The following is a 7,850-nucleotide window of genomic DNA, read 5'->3' on the forward strand; positions in this document are numbered from 1 at the left end:
AAGTTTTTCATTTATCAAAAGTCGTATGTCTTGTACAAGGAATTGGATGGCTTATATCGTCAAAGAAATAAAGACAGAGCGTTGAAACTAGGAGAAATAATAAAGAGCATGGAAACTATAAGCTAGTAAAAGCGTCATGCGAGCTCCCAAGGTGTCTTTCAAGCTTCCGGAATGGACTCAAGATGTCGATACGGCTTAACGATTTCGTCGAGCTTGAATGCGGGCCAATCTTCTTGGTAGAGAGAGTTGCTCTTCAATGCGAGCTGCATCAACTTTCCGAGCGGACGCCCGGTTTACGGACTTCCTAGCCTCACCACAGGATAACGAGTTCAAATTAGAAGTGTTTTCCCCTTCAAACTGAGTGGAAAGCAAACACTAAACCACAAGCACAGTTCATGTAACCATAATTGTGTATGATACAAGATATTTAAGAAGTTTGACATGGAAATTTCAAACGCAACTTGCTTTGCAGCATGAAATTTCTCGACAAATTCTGAACTGACAAAGAAGTTTGCTACATGCTGTGTAGCTTGAATGGCATCATCTGAGTGTGGTATCATGGACAAACCCCATTCAAAAGCATTTTTCTTCACAATATCGAGAAAGCCATGTAAGTTACCTCAAGGCAGTAAGTCTAAACATACTTCACAGATATGAAGAGGTGGAAAATATAATCCCAAGAACAATCACTGATTTAGCTCCCTAAGATATTTACGTAAGTGAATCGTGTTTAAGTCAACAACATTTATAAAAAAAAAAAAAGGATCATGTCCTCTATAACATGATAAACTTAAATTGCGTAGTCTCCAAATTTTGCCTAACCAGTTCTGCGAGACTCAGGCAAGTTGCGCCACAAGCTCTTCACTAAAGAAATCAAAAACCACAAAATCAGGAGGCATCGCGAGAAACTAGTATTGAACAATATGCACTGGAATCTGCAACAGCAAGAAGTCAATTTCCTCAAAATGCCCAGAAAGGAAAAGATTGAAGAAGGCAATGAATTTAATATGGATCATCTTGGATAAAGCTAAAAACTGCTAGACCAGAGCCCAAATCTCTCAATTTGGTAATTCAACTATCCCGATTTTTGGGTAACTTCTTTCTCATGATGCTGCATTAGGCAGTGTCAGAACCCTATAGAAGGTGCATGTTTCTGTTAAAATACGATCCATTTTGTGAAAAATCTAGAACTCCCTAGACTACTCTACGTATGAAGGAAGAAAGCCAGCTGGAAATTGGTTGAAAAGTCAACAAAAGTGGCTGGGAGTTGCAAAGAGTAGAATAATACAGAAAAATGGAGAAGCACCTAGAAGTCCTCAATGTCGGTGGAGTATGGCGGTGACATGCCTATAAATAGGGGTTGTGTGTGTGTTTTAAGTTGTAGAAAAAAACCAAAACCACTCCTTCCTTTGTAATACTTACTTTCATAATAAAAGCTCCTTTTTTTTAACCCATACACCCTTGCTTTTGTAGCCCATATTTCACACATACACACTTGCACACATACACGCTTCCGCAAAAACACCAACAGTGGTATCAGAGCCTCGTCTTTGGTTGGTGTCGGGCGTTTGTCCTACCTACCCACTCCTAAAACTACCCTTTTCAAATACCCACTAACTAAACCATGGCCAACTCTACCTCGTCCTCATTTCCCATTCCCATTTTTGATTGGAACAACTATGACTTTTGGAGCATAAAAATGACTACATTCTTGATGGCCCAAGACTTATGGGACATCGTGGAAAAAGGTTGCGAGGCTCCGCCAAAAGGTGCAAGTGTTTCGAAGGATCAACTACAAAAGGATGCAAGGGCGCTATATTTTATCCAACAAGCACTCTCGAAAACCGTATTTCCAAGAATTATTGGAGCAAGGACTGCAAAAGAGGCTTGGGATATACTACAAGAAGAATTTCAAGGATCGGAAAAGTACACACTATTCGCCTTCAAACACTAAGAAGAGATTTTGAGAATTCTAAAATGAAAAATTATGAGACCATACAAGAATATTGTGGAAAATTAAAGGAACTCGTTAATCAAATGAGAGCCTATGGAGATGGGATAACTGATCAAAGGGTTGTTGAGAAAATATTGGTGTCACTTACCAAAAAATACAACTCTATAGTTACAACTATAGAAGGAACTAAAGACTTGACGACCCTATCAATAAGTGAATTAATTGGCTCTCTAGAAGCATATGAGAAAAGACTAATGGCACAAGATGAAGATTCGGTCGAAAGTGCCTTTCAGTCTAAAGTAAATATACAGTCTCATCAAACTAAAAATGATGGAAGGAGCTCATGGAAAAACAAAAGAGGAGGAGAAATTATAAAAAAAGAAAATTATCCACCTTGTGGTATTTGCAAGAAAACAAATCATTTGGAGAAGGATTGTTGGTTTAAAAATAAAAAACAATGCCGCTTTTGTAAAAGATATGGCCACGTAGAAAAAAATTGTCGCTCAAAAACAAATAATTGAGCAAACTATGTAGAAAAAAAAAGAAAGTGAAGAGAATACATTCTACGCAAGCCAAGCGGCAAATGACAATAAAAGCGAAACATGGTACATCGATAGTGGGTGTAGCAATCACATGACAGGGGACGAAACTATATTCACTGATATTGATAAGTCGGTGAAATCACAAGTAAAGTTGGGCAATGGTGCATTAGTAGATGTCAAAGGAAAAGGCACCATCGTCGTGGAAACAAATAAAGGCCCAAAATATATACGTAATGTATATATAGTCCCTCGTCTTGCACAAAATCTCTTAAGTGTGGGCCAAATGATGCAAAGTGGGTATTCTTTATATTTTAATAGAGATGCTTGCATTATCTATGATAAATATAAAAATATCATTGCCTCTGTTAAGATGAAAAATAACAATTTTCCTATTCAATGGAAATTAGTCAAAGATATAGCCATGAAAGCTCAACTTGATGATTCATGGCTATGGCATCGAAGATTTGGCCACTTCAATTTTGTTGGGCTAAAAATTCTCCATCAGAAAAATATGATGAGAGATTTTCCAGCCATCACAGAAATTTCAGATGTTTGTGAAGGATATCTGCTTGGAAAACAACAGAGACAGTCCTTCCCATCTGGAGTTTCATGGAAAGCTAAGGAGCCTTTGAAACTTGTCCACACGGACGTGTGCGGTCCGATGAGGACACCTACACCTAGTCAAAATAAATATTTCATCCTATTCATTGACGATTACACAAGAATGACGTGGGTATACTTTTTTCGAGAAAGATCTGAGGTTTTCTCTATCTTCAGAAAATTCAAGAACCACGTCGAGAATCAAAGTGGCCAAAGAATCAAAGTCCTAAGAAGTGACAGAGGCACAGAATATAATTCAAAGGAGTTTAATAAATTTTGTGAAGATGAAGGAGTCCATCATCAACTAACTGTCGGCTACGCCCTAGAACAAAATGGAGTAGCTGAAAGAAAAATAGAACCGTCATGGAGATGGCAAGGTCTATGCTAAAGAGAAAGGCCTTCCCAACACTTTCTGGGCGAAGCAGTTTATACTGCTGTATACCTACTAAACAGGTGTCCAACTAAAGCTGTACAAAATAAAACTCCAGTCGAAGCATGGAGTGGACGAAAGCCTTATCTTAAAGTGTTTGGATGCATTTGCTACGTCCACATCCCTGCTCAGAAAAGGAGTAAGCTAGATGAAAAGACAAAAAAAGGAATATTCCTTGGATACAGTGACCAATCAAAAGGCTATCGAATTTACAACCTAAGAACTAAAAAGTTAATGATTAGTCGAGACGTCGAGTTCGACGAAAATGCTGCCTGGAATTGGGAGGACGAAAAGATTGAGAAGAAGTACATCACCTTGCCAGACATACCACCTGCTCAAGAGGAGACAACGTCACAAGAAGAAGGAGTAGTACCGGATTCCACCACTCACGATATAACTCCACCAAGCTCTCCAAGAGCAACACAAGAAGAATCTACTCGAGTCTCAAAAGTACTAAGGGTAAAAGCCCTTAGAAGAATTTACGACACATGCAACTTTGCTATTTTGGAACCAGAAAACTACGAACAAGCATCCAAAGAAGAAGTTTGGATAAAAGCCATGGAGGAAGAGATCAAGAGGATCGAGAAAAATGAAACTTGGGAACTTGTCGATCGACCCAAAGACAAAGAGATCATTGGTGTCAAGTGGGTCTACAAGACAAAGCTCAACGCGGATGGATCAATCCAAAAGCATAAAGCAAGGCTTGTGGCGAAAGGATACTTGCAACAACCAGGTATCAACTATACTGAAACTTTTGCTCCCGTCGCTCGCCTTGATACTATTCGAGCACTTATAGCTTTAGCGGCACAAAAAGAATGGAAGATTTATCAACTAGATGTGAAGTTGGCGTTCCTAAATGGATATCTTCAAGAAGAAATTTATGTAGCTTAACCAGAAGGCTTTATTGTCAAAGGCAATGAAGAAAAAGTCTTAAAGCTTAAGAAGGCCCTATATGGGTTAAAACAAGCACCACGTGCGTGGTATAGTAGAATCGATGAGTATTTCATCAAACAAGGATTCAGGAGTATGAGTGAGCCGACACTCTACATCAAGACCCAAGGTAAGTCCGACACTCATTGTCTCTTTATATGTAGATGATCTCATATATACAGGAAACAATGAGACAATGATCCGAGAATTTAAAGAAGAAATGATGAAGACATTTGAAATGATGGACTTGGGCTTGATGAACTATTTCCTCGGTATTGAAGTCAATCAAGATGAAGGAATTTTTATCTCACAGAAAAAATATACTGAGAATCTCTTAAAGAAATTCAAGATGAACTATTGCAAAGCAGTTTCAGCCCCGCTCATGACAAATGAAAAACTATTGAAGGAAGATGGAGCAGAAAAAGCCGATGCCTCCCTCTATAGAAGTTTGATTGGCAGTCTGCTATATCTCACTGCTACACGACCGGATATTATGTATGCAACAAGTCTACTATCACGATTCATGCAAAGTTCGAGTCAAATTCACTTCGGAGTTACCAAGAGAATTCTCAAATATTTACGAGGAACTATAGATTACGGCATTTGGTATCGCCCAAGTGCTAACGCCAAGCTCATCGGCTACACTGATAGCGATTGGGCAGGATCATCCGATGACAGGAGGAGCACCACTAGTTATGCATTCACATTAGGTTCTGGAATATTCTCATGGGCATCTAAAAAACAAGACTCAGTGGCACAGTCTACTGCAGAAGCTGAATACATCGCAGCTGCTACGACCGCTAGTCAAGCAATATGGCTACGAAGAATTCTATAAGACATTGGAGAAGCACAAATGGAAGCAACTCCGATACTTTGCGACAATAAGTCCGCAATCGCTATATCAAAAAATCCAGTATTCCATGGAAGAACCAAACATATAGACATTAAATATCACTTCATACGAGAGACACAAAATAAAGGAGAAATCGAGCTGAAGTATTGCAAGACTGAAAACCAAATTGCGGACATATTCACTAAATCATTACCAACGGCAAAATTCAAGACATTGAGAGGCATGCTTGGAGTATCACAAAAATGGATCAAGGAGGAGTGTTAAAATATGATCCATTTTGTGAAAAATCTAGAACTCCCTAGACTACTCTACGTATGAAGGGAGAAAGCCAACTGGAAATTGGTTGAAAAGTCAACAAAAGTGGCTGGGAGTTGCAAAGAGTAGAATAATACAGAAAAATGGAGAAGCACCTAGAAGTCCTCAATGTCGGTGGAGTATGGCGGTGACATGCCTATAAATAGGGGTTGTGTGTGTGTTTTAAGTTGTAGAAAAAAAACCAAAACCACTCCTTCCTTTGTAATACTTACTTTCATAATAAAAGCTCCTTTTTTTTAACCCATACACCCTTGCCTTTGTAGCCCATATTTCACACATACACACTTGCACACACACACGCTTCCGCAAAAACACCAACAGTTTCATTTGGCACCAACACAGCATTATCATCATGCAGTCAAATTGTCGTGCAAATTATTGTTCCTTTGAGCTAACTTGGTAGAAGAGTTTATCAGGAATTTTGAATGGCAACAAACTACAAAAGGGCCAACATAGTTATATTTGCAATATAACAAATTAAAGTCTGGCATATTTTGATGGATCATCTACCTGAATAGGCTTAATACGCATCCAATAATGAGATGATCGGTATGAAAACTACTACATGAAGCAATGTGCCTTTCCTAATCAAATGAGATTGGTGTTGAACAAGAAGAAAAGCAGGAAACTAACTATTACCTCTGGATGCCATTGGAAAGCAGTTACAGGGTAACTGTGTGCTTGGACTGTGGAGACATAGACCTGGTTATAGAGTTCCTCAAAGAACTTAATGTTATTCTCACAAATAACTGAAATAAGCAGTAACGCAAAACACTTTTTTCACTGCAATATATCACTTCAGACATGAAGTAAGAGGTAGCTGGCTATATTCAACCTTGTTGTCTCCATCCGTGCTGGTTGTCAAGACCTTAAAGAAATTCGTTCAGTGTTCTGCGTCAGTCTTTCTGGCGAGATGCCATAGTGCAACACAAATGAATATTTGGATTAGAAAAGAGGATTGCATACATCAAGAATAGGTAAGATAACTGAGATTTAAGTCTTTATTAAAATAGACTGGTCCCAATCACATTCGTGAAACAAATAACATAACATAACATAACACACAACCGGAAAAAAAATAATAAATCCTGGGCCAGTATAAAGAAAACTTCAGAAAAAAAGCATATCATTAGCCTTTTTAGCCATTTTTAGCTTTAAAAAAAAAACTACCGGGCTCATATGAAAAACTCACAGGATGTTAGTCTACAAAAAGAAGCAAAACAATGTATTAAAGTTGCATGACTTTTCTCTCCTCTTTTAACTTTTCCAGGATCTAACTGGTCTATCTAGACACCATTCTTTAACAGTAATGGTCAAGTTACGTGCAACAGATGGCTTATATCAAAATAAGAATGTAGTCCCTGCAATGATAACACTACTGGAACAAAGAGGTACATGAGAGAAAACAAAAGGAAGAGGAAACGGGGGAACCAAACAAATTTTACTTAGTATTCTCAATTAAAACCAGCAGGCTACTAAAGTCTTACAACTCACATGATGAATTTGCATGACAAGGCAATCTGTACTCAACTTAAGCAAAACAGTGGATACATGGAAGTTAGAACTGCATCTATAGGTGATTAAGCATGACTATATCAAGCAACAGACACCTTATACAAAGTAATCACACATCTTCTACTACAATAACCACTTTTGGTATACCAGCACAATCATCCATAATAATTTGATGTAATCCACATTTCTCTTTCCAGCAATATTTTGATTCCACGGCTACATAATCAGCATCATATACTAAAGTACATAAATCCAAATTGATATTCTCATAGAGTATAACAAGCCATTTGGAAGCGTAAAGATATCCTGCTTGCTGTCAATTTAAAAAGAATACAGCTTTATCTGTCTTTATATGCGTTAGTACTTAAAAGTTGACAGTGAAAGCTTACTGGGGTTAACCATACCTTTGAAATACTGTTCCTTCAATGTTTGTGTTTCTCATAAATTGTAGAGTGGATGCTTCATCGGCAGCATTAAATTCCTCAAGAATGCTTTTGTCCTATCATTAGGGAACTGTCAAATTATTATGAAGAGAGTTTCCCACTTTCCTCTCATAATATAAACTCCACTTTCTGTAATTCATTCAGATGATAAATTCCATTTGACATTAATGAAACAACTTAAACCTTGAGAGATGATTTGCATCACAATTGGTTTGATGTCAAATAACCGCCATGTTTGTCAAGTTTAAAGCAATGGCAATCTCAACCT

General features: G+C 37.9%; 1 long non-coding RNA gene across 1 annotated transcript; it reads right to left on the reverse strand.

Moving 5' to 3' along the window:
• Positions 1–513: 513 nt before the first annotated feature.
• Positions 514–6,530, reverse strand: LOC104448574. Its single transcript, XR_726337.3, has 3 exons — positions 6,460–6,530; positions 6,264–6,326; positions 514–587 (listed from the first exon to the last, which is right to left on the reverse strand). It is a non-coding gene; the product is annotated as an uncharacterized LOC104448574 (long non-coding RNA).
• Between the last annotated feature and the right edge of the window lie 1,320 nt (positions 6,531–7,850).

This window comes from Eucalyptus grandis, chromosome 6, assembly GCF_016545825.1.
Source record: "Eucalyptus grandis isolate ANBG69807.140 chromosome 6, ASM1654582v1, whole genome shotgun sequence".
In the NCBI taxonomy this organism is placed as follows: Eukaryota; Viridiplantae; Streptophyta; class Magnoliopsida; order Myrtales; family Myrtaceae; genus Eucalyptus; species Eucalyptus grandis.